This window comes from Perognathus longimembris, chromosome 20 (genome assembly GCF_023159225.1).
Source record: "Perognathus longimembris pacificus isolate PPM17 chromosome 20, ASM2315922v1, whole genome shotgun sequence".
NCBI classification, from domain to species: domain Eukaryota; kingdom Metazoa; phylum Chordata; class Mammalia; order Rodentia; family Heteromyidae; genus Perognathus; species Perognathus longimembris.
This window is the reverse complement of record NC_063180.1, coordinates 42,744,700-42,758,333: the sequence shown is the minus strand read 5'-3', so window position 1 is coordinate 42,758,333 and position 13,634 is coordinate 42,744,700.

Here is a 13,634-nt window from a genome sequence, read left to right as displayed (position 1 = left end):
TACTTTGGGCAGTGACTGAGATTTGAACCCTGAGCCTGGGGCTTGCTGGGCTGTTGCTTGACCGCTGAATCACGTGCCCGGGCCTTGTCGCGCTAGTTGTTTTGGAGATAAGGTTTCATGTTTACGCTCAGGCCAGGCCGACTTGGCCCACGGTGCTCTTTATTTGTGCTTCCCGACGTAGCGGGAATGACAGGCGTGGGCCCCCATCCTCAACCTTTTCCTGCGGAGGTGGAGATTCAGGAACCTTCTTTTCCTACCCCCAGGCTGAGGTGGCACTGTGATTCTCCTGAAAAAGGCTCGCACAGGCGTGTGAAGTCAGGGACCCACAGCCCAGCCCTTTTTGCTTTCGCTGTTTGTCAGGTAGGGTCTTTCCTATCTGCCCAGGGGCTGAACCGGACAGAGCTCTCCCTCCTTACCTCTCCCACGTAGCTGGGGGGTCACAAGCATGAACCCCCCACACACACACCTGGCTGCTGTTTCTGCTTTAGTTTAAGAGTGGCGGTGGTAGAACACTGGTGGGCAGGGAGTCTGGACATCAATTCCCGTCAGGCCCTCGATGCTTCAGGTTCGTGAACGGTGCCAGAAGCTGTTGATGACGGTAGATGTGGGACTCCGTATCGGGCCTTGCCCACAGGACCTTAACCACCTTCTCACTCATCCTTTATATGCCGGAAAGAAAGGGTGAGTGGTCGTGATCATTTAACAGAGGTGGACATTGAGGTTCGGATGGGAGAGGACGGCATGTCCATCCATCCGAACTCAGGGCCCGGTGTAGATAATCCCAGCTACTCATCACGGACGGAGAAGCCAGGGTCCCAAGGCACTGAGTCACTTGCCCCAGTTTGTAGCTGTTACCGGTGGGACTTGAATCCAGGCCTCTGCCCTCAGAGGCCCCCCCCTGGTTTCCACTGCCCCCCCCACCACACCCCCTAGAGGAAGCAAAGAGCCCCAAGTGGAAACTCCGGGTGGAAACTTGGGTCATGGAAGAGCTGATCAAGCCAGGCCCGGCCCTCCAGGGGCTGCTCCCGCTTCAACCGAGTCCTAGGGGAGGTGGGGAGCTGGGAGAGATTTTCCCACCATGCTCAGCAGTGTCCCCAGGTCTACAGACGGGGGCAGCTGGTGCCACATTGAGAAGCCCGGGGTAGGTGAGGGGGGGGAGCCAGAGCAGAAGCAGCCAAGCCAGGGCCAGCGCCAGGAGGAAGCCCTGAGAAGTGCCAACGCCGAGCGCAAGATGGGCTGGTATTTTTAGAGGCAGCCCGACGGGTTGCCGTCTGAACTCCTCCGGCAAGGCAGGCTGCGTGATTATCTCGCAGATGGGATGTTCAGAGAGGCTGAGGAAGCCGCCCAGGTTTCCACAGCGCGCGGAGGCCAACGCCAGGACTTACAACTCACCGTGAGCTTTGGGACCCGGGCAGGCCGCAGGTGACCCCTGGGCCGCGGGGTCACGTAGCCCTCAAGGTCAACGTCAGGCTGGATCTTGGAAGCACCAACATGAAGGCCCCGCGTGAGCTCCTGCCGCCTGGCTAAAGCTATAGACCGTTTCTAGAAAATGGGCCTGTCCCCTCCATCCTCCTGCCCCCCCCTCTCCCGGCCAAGGTCAGGGGTGACAGTACCACCCACCCCTAGCACACGAGCTCACCCGTCTGCATGAGGTGGGGGAGGGGCGGGGGAAGGAGTAAGGGAGTCAGGATGGGGCAGGGTTGGTCATCTCTGGTTTGGACGACCTTCTTGTTTTCGCCCCTGACCGGGCACCATTAAGACAGGTCTTGTTGTCATCTTGCTTGGGCTTTAGCCCAGTGGGATGTTGTCTCTTCTAGAAAAGTCTTCATGCCCAGGTGGAGGTCCCACGGCAGAGCTGGGAACCCCTAGCCAGCTTTGCTGGGGAACCCCTAGGCTCTGCGTGCCAGCTAATGACACGAGATACCGGGGTGCCTCTGGAGTCCCACGCTCAGGCCGACGGCGAAGGCTCGGCCTTAGCTCCTTCCTCCCTGGACATTGGCCCAGAGAGACACACGAGCTGTTCTGCCATGTCACCGGCCTCCAGGCATGGCGGGCGGGGTGGGGGGGGAGGCCTGATGCCCAGCGGGTGGGCCAGGGAGGGGGCTGACCTTTCCCCACGGTGCGGGGACAGACCCACCGAGCCCGGCCCCATCCTTCTCCCTTAAAGCAAGAAATGGAAGCATTACTCACAGAGCCTGGCCATTTATCATGGTCTGGGGACATTCATTTGACAGTGTGTCATTTTCCATTTGCTCAGGGCCCAGTGGAGGCTGCCCTGAAAACACCTTCAATTAAATGCAGCTAATAACACGGGGCAAGGAGGGACCTACTTCCCCCAGAGCTGACGCGTGCACGCGCGCGCGTGTGCACGCACGTGGGTGTGTATACACACATGTATGTGTGTAACTGTGTGTGCATGCATTTTGCATGTGTGTGCAGGAACGTGCGTGCACTTTGCACGTGTGTGCATGCGTGTGCACGTGTGTGCATGCGTGCGCGTGTGCACGCGTGTGTGCGTGCACCTGTGACTGTCCTGGGGTCGGGGATTCAGCACACAAATCCAGGCCTGGTTCCAGCCGCAGGCAGGTGAAATGCAGACAGGAGAGGGAGAGGGCAAATCACCTAGTCCACCCCTGGGGGAAGATTCCAGAAAACAGCCAGGCCGCGTGGAGGATGATTAGGAGTGGTAGACCCTGCCCAGCACGGAGCAAGCACAGGTTGGGGAGTCGCTGAAGCCTGGGATCTGGACCCAGCTGCTCCGCTGCCCGCGTGTCTTTAGCCAAGTCCGACAGCCTCTCTGCGTCTGCTTCCTCGTCTGTCAAGTGTTCTTTTACAGAGTATGCTCTTTTCCACGCTTGAATGAAACTATAAGTGCCGGAGACTTATTAATTCATGGAGAATAACTCTCAACAACCTCTCCCCCCCCCCCGCCCCACAAATGTAAAACGTGAAGAAAAGCAGTACTCTCTCCGACAACCCTGACTCCTTTCTCCACGAGGTTCGGAAAGTGTCCGAGCGCTTCAGGACCAGCGTCTGGGTTCCAAGGTTTAGAACTCAGGCACGAGCCTGGTGCCGGTGGCTCACGCCTGTCACCCCAGCTACTCAGAGGGCTGAGATCTGAGGATGGCGGTTCAAAGCCAGGCCAGGCAAGGAAGTCCCCGAGACGTTTATCTCCAGTTAACCACCAAAAAAAGCTCAGAAGTGGAGCTGTGGCTCAAGTGGTAGAGCGCCAGCCTGGAGCTAAAAAGCTAAGGAGAGCACAAGGCCCCGGGTTCAAGCCCCAGGACTGGCACATATAGACACGGAAAAGGTTCAGCGGCAGGTTGTGTGGCAGGACCCTGCGCTCCTTGAGCTCCATTTGCTGCTTCCTTCCTTTGTATTCATTTCTCCCGGCAGCCTGCTTATCCTCCCTCCACTTATCCTCCCTCTTGGAGCCTGGCCCATGTCATTTTCCCCCCGCCATGCCCGCTGATATCTCTAACAAGCGAAGCACTCAGCACCGTGGTTGCAGCCGCTGGCTGGCTCTCGCTCTCGCAAGTCAGGCTGTGGCTAATCAAACGTCAGAACAGCCTTCTCCGGCAATCTGAAGGAGCTTGGTGACAGGAAGACGTTGGCCACAGAGCCGTCCAGAACCAACCACAGCCGGGCGCCGGATGGCTCGCATCTGTAATCCTAGCGACGTCCTAGGAGGCTGAGATCCGAGGCCGGCGATCCCAAGCCGACCCGGCAGACAAGGTGATGAGACTCAGCGCCAATGAGCCGGCAAAAAGCCAGAACAGAGGCAGCGCCCACGCGGCCGAGAGGCAGCCTCGAGCAAAATAAGCTCGGGGACAGCACTTAGGCCCCAGGACGGACACACACACACACGCACGCACGCACACACACACACACACTCACACATGGCAAGCCACATCTATTTGATGGTAGCACAGAGGCCATTTTTTTTTTTTTTTTTTTGCCAGTCCTGGGGCTTGGACTCAGGGCCTGAGCACTGTCCCTGGCTTCTGTTTTGCTCAAGGCTAGCACTCTGCCAACTTGAGTCACAGCGCCACTTCTGGCCGTTTTCTATATATGTGGTGCTGGGGAATCGAACCCAGGGCTTCATGAGCATGCTAGGCGAGCGCTCTACCACCTTGCACGTGGAGGCAGGGCCTGGCCTGTGGCCGCCCCCCTCGCGATTAGCATTCTCCTGGGGGATCCATCCCCCTCCCCCCCCCCCACCCCGTGGCTGGCGGCGGTTCCCCTCAGTGCCTGCCCAGGGGAGCCACAGTTCCCCAACTCCCTCCCTCTTCCTCCTCCAACCCCAGGAAAACCCCTTTGTCAGGTTGGCCGCCCCCCTCCCCCCCAGGCCAGTGGCTTGTTGACACTGGGAAAGACCGGCTTGGGGGGGGGAGGAGGGGAGCTGGGGGAGGGGTCCCCACTCTCTGAAGTGCAAACACGAGGCTGAAGGGCCATTTCTGGTGGATAGTGGGGTTTGCAATGCTGGAGGGTCTGTGTTCAGCAGACAGTTCAGCAGATTAGGGTTCCCTGAGGACCGAATCCTGGGGGCTCCCCGGCTAGGCCTGCAGGGCACCCACAGGGCCGAGGGAGGGCCAGGCAGAGAGAAGGAGCCGCAGTCCTCTGGAAAGGCTGGGCTGGGGCTGAACATGCCCCCTCCGCCCCCCCCCCCCCCCATGCACACACCCTGGGAGGCCAAGGCAGGCAGAGGAAGAAGGACCAAGCTGAGCCAGGGCCCAGGACTCAGACAGACCCTGATGACAATGGACCACCCTGGAGGAAACTCCTTGAAGATAATCCACCCCCCGCCCCCCCCCCCCCCTTACACAAGCCTGTCAGTCCTTCTAGAGTCTAGCCAGAGGCCTGATGGACAGGAAAAGGTACTCAGGCTCACAAACCTACACAAAAGAGGAGAGAGGAGGAGGGGAGAGAGGAGCGGAGGGGAGGGAAGGGGGAAGGGGGCAGGGAAGGGAAGTGGAGAACGGAGGAAGGGGGAGGGAGGAGAGAAGAGGGCGGAAGGAAGAGAGGAGAGGGAAGGAGAAGGGAGGGGAGGAGGGAGAGGAGAGGAGGAGGAAGGGAGGAGCCAGAGGGACTTGCCCTGAGCCGCAGGAGCAGGAGTGCTGGAGGGGACTGGGGGGCTCTCCCCCCCTTCCCAAGTCACAGCCAACAGACGGGGCCACTGTAACGAGTGAACAGTGCTCACACCTGTAACCCTAGCTATTCGGGAGGCTGAGCTCTGAGCAGCAGGATTGGAAGCCAGCCTGGGCGGCAAAGTCCATGAGAATCTCATCTCCCATGAACCACCCAGGAGCCAGAAGCGGAGCTGTGGCTCAAGTGGTGGAGCGCTAGCTTCGAGCACAAAAGCTCAGGGACAACGCCCAGGCCCTGAGTTCAGGTCCCAGTCCTCCTCCTCCTCCTCCTCCTCCTCCTCCTCCTCCTCCTCCTCCTCCTCCTCCTCCTCTTCCTCCTCCTCCTCCTCCTCTTCCTCCTCCTCCTATCTCTCTCTCTCTTTCTCTCTCTCTCTCTCTCCCTCTCTCTCATTGGTTCTAGGATGAAGCCAGGTCCTAGAGCCACCAGCCCAGAGTGGCTGTCTGTCAGGCCAGCCCCAGAAGCAGGTGTGCTCAGGAAAGACAGTGCCCAGGTGCCAGGCTGGGGGCCTAGCGTCCGGCTGGCCGCCCAGTCTCACGCCGGCCTCTGGGTGCCAGGCAGCAGCGTGCTTTGCAGAGCCTTCTGTCGGCGTGGTTAATTTCTTTGAAGCTTTAGCTCTTCGGGGAGTAAAGTTCAATTATCTGGAAAACTCACTTATGTGGAACTCCCCATTCCCTAATGACGCTGGATAATGACGGGTGACCAGCCCACAGATCCACACACTGGAGTCTTGGTGATTCTTTGCCCAGGAAAAAAAAAAAAAAGGAAAAAGGAAAAACCACCCAGAGGCTGGCTTGTCCTTGCAGCGGACCCCTCCAGCTCATTCCTCAGGAGGCTGAGATCGGAGGATTGCGGTTCGAAGCCAGCCCACTCGGGAAAGTCAGTGAGACTCTCATCTCCAATGAGAGTCAAAAAGGCCGAATTGGAGCTGTGACTCAAAGTGATAGGGTACTAACCTGAAACACAAAAGCTCAGGGACAGCGCCCAGACCATGAGTTCAAGCCCTGACACACACACACACACACACTCACACACACAGATTTGTTTCATTTATTTAGTTAGCCTTTTACCAGCAGAGAGAAAACAAAACAGTACTTTGTTCTATAAAATCTTGCTTTGAGCTGAGCTCCGCTGGCTCACGCCTGTGTAATCCTAGCTACTCAGGAGGCTTGAGATCTGAGGATTTGGGTTCAAAGCCAGCTCAGGCTTTAAAGTCACTCTTATCTCCAATGAGCCAGCAAAAAGCCAGAAGCAGGGGTGTGGCGGAGGTGGTAGAGGGCCAGCTTTGAACAACAACAACAAAGCTAGGGGACAGCAGCCAGGCCCTACATCCAAGTCCCAATACAGGTGCATGTACACACACACACACACACACACACACACACACACACACACACGAGAGCCACAGTGAGAAGACAGGTACCATAAAAACCACCAATGCTAGGACTCAGGATTCAGATCCGCTTTCCCCAAGAGCCCAGTGTCCTTTCCCGTGCTCTGTTGTCTCCAGGCCTGGCCGCCAGCAGGGCTGAGTGTGGAGGGCTGGACAACACCGTGGAGAAGCCATCCAGGTCGGAGAGGCTTCCGCCGGTGACCACGGACAGCCCGGAGCAGGGTGGAAACCTCCAGCCTCCCATCCAGGATGGGCCCCCGGACCCCTGATTTCCAGCCTTGAGATACAGCTTTATTCCTACTTAAATCATAGCCACCCCAACCCCACAGCAGACCTGAGCTGCAGACCTGGCTGGCGGGGCTCTGTGCAGGCCCGGGGGGGTGGGGGTGGGGGGGGGTGGTCACAGAGACCGGAGAGTGGAGCTTGGGCCCTCCAGCCCCCATCCCACTGGGGAGATTCGGGAGACCGCCCAGCAGGTGTCCCGGGAAGGAGCAGGTGACAGATGACGACAACAAGAACAGCCCAGCCTAGAGCCCAGGAGACCTGTGCCAGGCAGACCCGCCATACCCTCAGGGAGCCCCAAGAAGCAGGGGCCGGAGTGTGGGGGGGGAGTCTTTACTGAGGCACAGGTCAGCACTGGCAGGAAGGCAGGGTCGATGGCACAGTGGTTCACAGGGTTCTAAGAGGATGGACTCTGGGCCTTCTTATTCTCCGGCTATTCCTCCCTGCTGGGGTGTACTCCCCTGGTCTTCGTGCATCTCCAGGCTACGTCCCCAGCCGATGCCTTGGGGACTTGGGTATAGCCGAGCTGACTACCATGGGAGCCCCTGGGGTACCTGCCCAGTCCAACCCCCCTCTCCGCTCTGTCCCCCACACTGAGGCTTGAGCTCAGCCCGCGCTGGAGCAGCCCTCTTCAGAGACCAGCCAGACTTCTGCTTGTTATCAAGCGCATGGTGTGTCAACCCAACACGTTAGTTTGTGAGTCCAGTGGGTGCTGGTCGAGGGCACTCTTTCTGTCATTCTCCCCGCCCCCCTCCCCCAACCCGCCCCCTCCCCCCAAGCCACCTGGTTCCATTGTCACGCGCGTGTGTTGAATATTAGGACGGCACTGGCTCGCCCTCCGCTCTCCATTCATCTGTCCCTGCCCGTGACCTCACCCCCCCACCCCACCCCACCCCCGCCACGTTCCAGCACCCTGGTGTTCATTTCGTTAGACTGTAAACTAGTTGTTCAAAGGACTTACACCCCCTGGAATCCGCCCCTGTGCATACCACACTTTGTTTGGTCGGTATGTTTGTGTATATGCGCACACGATCCTTGGCACGTTCACATACTCATCCCTCCGGAAGAAGAGCCTCCATTGGCTGGGCAGGGGATGGACTTGGAACACACAAAAAAATCACGTGACGCGAAGTAAGTCCGGCACGGAGGGAGGAAGGGCACGCGTGTGTTCTTCTGTGTGGAAGTTAGATCCGAGTGGCAAATACGGCTGTGTGTGTATATGCACAACTCAACTGTGGGATTTGGGCCCCAGGATCTTACTTGGCAAGCTGGCAGAGCCCGGCTGGCTGGCGTGGGGCTGGAATTCGCTGTGTGTGTGGGGGGGGAGCATGGCAGTAGATGCCACTGGGCACCGGGAAGCCGGGGCTCTCAGGGCCGCTGCCCCGCTGACTGCAGAGGCCTCCGAGGTGGCCAAAAACAAGGGCCAGCTCGGCTAAGCGCTGGGCACTGGAGGCCTCTCCAAGCCGCCACTGCCTGGCTGAGAGGCCCGGCCCCAGCGGTCGAATACTTGCTAGCAAACGTAAGGCCCCCGGGGTTCAAGCTCCAGTGGAGCAAAGAAAACCATAGAAGATCACCACAGGAAACAGGGGCTAAAGGCCGCAGGAGTGGTGGGGGAGGGGAGGGCACAGAATGCACTGGAACCTGGAGCAGGACCTCCGTGACACCTGTTTCCCAGAAAGACCAGGGAAGATGTAGAGGACACTAAACTGTGAGACCTGCTCAGTATCCAAGATTTTATATATATATATATATGTATGTATGTATGTATATATATATCCTATATATCCCTATATATCCTATGTATTGTCATATATATATATATATATATATATATATATATATATATATAGCAGCTGGGCTCCTGTGGTTCACAGCTGTCACCCTAGCTACCCAGGAGGCTGAGATCTGAGGATCACGGTCCAAAGCCAGCCTGGGCAGGGACGTCTGTGAGACTCTGATCTCCAGTGAAGCACCCAAAGCCAGAAGTGGCGCTGTGACTCAGGTGGTAGAGCCCCCAGCCTTGAGTAGAAAAGCTCAGAAAAAGGTACGCAGGCTCTGAGTTCAAGTCCCAGGACTGGCCCATTAAAAAGGCACACATAAAGAAGCAATGTGAACCTAGATCAACTCCTTGAGGTGAAGGGACAGGCTCCCTGGGGTGATGTCAAACGTGGCCACGTGGACGTGGGCACTGCGATCACTCATCGATCACCGGCCTTGGTGCCTAGCCCTGTGCTGGGGGCGGGTCTTCGCCTCTTCTGGACTATTCCTTCCGGAACCTGCAGGGCTGCACAGGTCAGGCTTGGGGCGGAGGTGTGAAGGGGAATGTTTTAAAAGATACATGTCCTGGCTCTCTTCTCGGTGGACTAGCGGTGTGCATTATTCAACAGAAGGCCTTGCCAGAGGAGATCCCGCAGCCAGATAAACAGAGGGGTTCAGCCCATCGCCCAGGGAGCGGGGCTCAGAGACACCCAGGCGGAGGTGCCAACTTCTCTGGTGTTGGTTTCCAGATCATTAAATACTTAGCAGAGGGAGAGACTGAAAGCCTGCGTGTTCCAAACCACCGCAGATGAAGTATCCACCAGAGACTGAGATGGAGCAAGTCAGAAATTGTTCAGCCCCTTGTAAGGGCAGGTCTGTGTCCACTCCACGGTTTTAAGGATTAAAATATATATGGCCAGTCACCAGGGGTTCATGCATGTCCTGCTAGCTACTCAGGTTTAAGGATCAGCGATCAAAGCCAGTAACGGGGCAGGAAAGTCTGTGAGACTCGTAGCTCCCGTTAACCAACAAAGAGCCAGGAGTGGGGCTGTGGCTTAAGGGGAAGAGTGCCAGTCTTGAGTGAAAAGGCTCAGGGACAGTGTCTAGGCCCTGAGTTCAAACCCTCGTACAGGCACAGAAGAGGAAAGGAGAGGAGAGCAGAAGAGGGAGAAGCAGAGAGAAGAGAAGAGGTATACGTAGGCATGCAATTGGAACTAGAAGGTATCAGGAGGCTGGGAAAGATAGGGAAGGGTGACGGAGAGGGTGGCAGTGATCTAGACGCATTGGACCCATAAACTTGTGAGATTAAATCCCTTTTGTACAAATACTGAAAGATAATTTAAATTAAAAAAAAAACCCAGAAAACAACAACTTGGTCTGGATGGTTGAAATATGCTTGGCGAGCGGTCTCCTGTGTCACAGGGGAGAAACCGGGTGGGTGTCCTGGGGCTAGGTCGGAGCTTGAGTCTCGGGGCCCTGGGGGGTGAGCTTAGACCCCAGGAGAGGATCTAGGACATCCAATGGCTGGTCCTGGCTCCAGGCAGGGAGCACCCCTGGATGGACAGCCCTGCTTGCTTCTCCTGGCCCTGCAGGCAGCCAGCCGGGGCTGTGTTCAAATCCTCTCCTCCCCCCGTGACTCGCGGGGAGATTCCCAGGCATTGCTGGTTCGTGTGGAGCACACACTTACTGAGCGTGCTCTGTGCTTTAAGCGCCAGGTTACATCAGATCGCCGTCACCGCCGGCAGGTGACCAAAGTAGCGGCCAGCAGGTGCTCCACGCGCCGATCAGAGAGTATCAGGGCTTGTAGAGGACAAGCAATCGGTCCAAGACACCTGCATGGCTCTGAAAATGGGGTGCCAGCCCTGTCTGCTTGCTTTCTTCCCCAGGGACCCCAGTATCAAGGGGAAAGGCAACAAAGCCAAGGCCAGCCTGGGGACACGGCCCTGTGCCTGAGTCAGTTTGGCACTTAATTGTGTATTCTTTAATGGCGGTAGTGGGGGAACGCGGGGGAACACGAACGGATCTACTGCTGCAAAGTTATTAACAAATTCCAGTTTTAAGGAAATAATTGTTGAATTCTCCCTCCCTGGGTTGAGTGATTCCTTTCGCGATGTTGGATGACAGTTAAGTATTTTTACCAGGGCCCCTAGCAGTTCTGTGATATGCAAATAAAGTAACTCTGTAATTACCAATAAAATGCTTACTGAAGTGACAAATTTTTACTCCGGGGGCGAGTTGCAGGGGAGGTGGCTTCGTTTGTTTCTAAGGGCCCTTTAACCTCTCTCTCTGGCGTTGATTTCCATGCCTTTTTATGGTCATTTAAAAAGACAAGGGAGGCAGCAGGGCCCCCTGGGAGGAGCAGGTCCCCCTGAGAGCCCCCCTCCTCCAGCCGGCTTTGTAGAGGCACAGATGGGCCACGGGGTGGTGCATGGGGCAGATCCGCCGGGCGGATTCTGCGCCTGTGGCAGCTTGCATCAGGTCTGTCCAGGGGTGATCTTTCTAGAGGGACCAGTAGCGGATGAAGTCGGTACCAGCAGATCCTCCGGAAAGCCCTAACCTCACCGCTGCTTCTCTGCACTCTAGAGTTAGCAACCCAAGGTCCCGTTGTTCCTCTTGACCTCAAGGTCTCTTCCGATCAGTCAAGGGACCGACCGTGTCTCTGGCTCCCTCTTCTCCAGGGTTACCCAGGCCTCTCCACGAATCTCAATGTCCTCCTTGGTGAAACTGTAGGAGGGTTAGAGGAGAGACAGAGCAGAAGCAAAGAGGTCCAAACTCTCACCGCCTAAGACAATCCAAATGCACGTCTCTTGTACTCCTGGTCTCTCAGGGCTCAGCGAGGCAAAAGGCAGGCCGAAGAAGCAGCCCTGTACGCAACCCTGCCGAACAGAACAGGCTTCCCTCTCACAGGTCATTCGCCAGAACAGGCTTCCCTCTCACAGGTCATTCGCCACTACCCCTCCCAGGCGACTCTCTCTCGCAGATCATTGGCTAGATCTGTTCACAAGTGACTCCTCCCTCGCAGAGATGATTGGCCAGGACTATTCACAGGGCCACTCCCCACTCATGATCCTTGCCTGGAGCTGTTTGCGTGATCCTGCCCAACCATGTAGCTATCGGGAAGTGAAATGCTCCTTTTCACCTGGAAGATAGAGAACAAGAAGTGTCCGGTGAGGGTACTAGTGATTACCAGAAACACGGGATTGAATGTGGGTTAAGAATAACGCCCTTCACCGGGCTGAGGTGAGAGCTGGCCCCATGCCCGGACTCGCTTGCTAACGAGTTCCGCCCAGGGCAGAGCCAGCGTGGGCTGCTGGTGGTGCCCAGTGGACCAGCACGGAGGTAACCCTGACTAGCTCCAGAGCTCTGTCTCTCTCTGCCTTGCTCCTTCTCGGTCATTCTCCCTGCTGCTCTTGTTCTCTCTGGATCCCCTACATCAGATAAAGAGTCAAAGACAGGGTAGAGATGGGGCCTAGCGCGTGAAGTTAGGGGAGCACGCGACAGAAGATAGGATGAGGAGCAGCGGAGACCAGGCCGGTGTGGCTGTTGGCCGCTCTATCCGTGACAGTGTTTGAGTCCGGAGACGAGACCCCACCATGAATGAGAAAAGGGGCTTCACCCTGAAGCAATTCATCCATCAGGAAAAATAAATGAATAAATAACCCTTCACAGGGCCTGGCCTCTTTTCCTTTTTCCTCCTTGTTGCTACCGGTTCCATTTCTGGGTGAGCCCACTTGCTCCTGGGAGAAGTCTGTCCCCTTCTATTTGCATCTGTACCTGCTCAAAGTCCCACGAGGCCTTCCACAGACTCCCACACTGGTCCAATTGTTTGTGGCAGAAGCCTGGCGTTTGAACTCCAGACCTTGCAGGGGAAGTGCTCTCTGTGGGACAAACTGGGAACTCTCTCCCGCCTGCCATCTGGGCATCCTTTGCCTTCCTTGAGCTCCCGAACCTGAGAACACTTGTCTCCATCACCATGGGCGGGGGGGGGGGGGGGGGGGGGGGGAGGGGCTAATTACCAGCTAGAGGAGGCTTTGAAGATGAAAGGGCCTTCCAGCAGCTTGTTAGCACTGGCAGGGCGGGGGGGGGCAGGGGGTGGGGTGGGGGGAGACATGTCAGGAACTGGCAGTAGTGGAGGCGGATGGGGGGGCAGCTTCTACCCCCACCGCCAGGTCAGGCCAGCCCTGGGAAGACACCCCCAAGGCACCTGAGCTGAGAGCTCTGCTCAGGTCTCTGGGGACAGGGGACCCCATTTCTAACCCTGGCTCTGTGACTGCTCCCATTCCCACTGCAGGAAGGTTCCGCGCCCCCCCCCCCAATCTGGAGAACTGGCCTCCATGTCCTGACTTCCTAGCTGTTCCTTGAGGGTAGAGCTTCTCCCTCTCCCCCTGTACCCCGAGTGTCAGACACCGAGGATGCGCCCTGGTGACGAAGGGGCAGGACTCCGCAAAAGGGACTGGGCTGATTTTCTGGGCTTCCACAATGTGAAGAACCTGGCCCCAGATTAGCACCCACCACTTATTCAGCCAGAGCTCCTGGGGAGCTTCCCAGCTGGCTGAGGAAGCTCACACACCCCCACCCCCACCCCACGAGCGCACGCATGCTCACGCATGTACAAGCCCACGACACACGCACGTGTACATGCAATGCACAGGTATGCTCACCTGCGCGCACACACACACACACACCTGTGGCTGCACATCCACTGGCCTTGTGCATGTTCCCCCCCACACACCTCCTGGCTGGCCCCCCTCCTGTGTGGCGGGGGTTCTTGGGAGCCCAGACCTGCTCTCCTCTCCTCTGGGCAAAGTCAAGCTCAGACACAAACCCTGAGGTTGAGCAAGCCAATAAAACACAATGGGATTGAACTGGCCACATTTTTAGATGAAGGTGTTGGGGGGGGGGGGCGGGCAGGGATTGGAAAAGACCCATCCAAACAAAGCTAACCCCTAAGTCAGGCACTGGTGGCTCACCCCTGTAATCCCAGCTACTGAGGAGGCAGGAGGTGGGTGGAGGATCTGCAGATCCAGGTTCAAAGCTGACCCAAAGCAAGACAGTA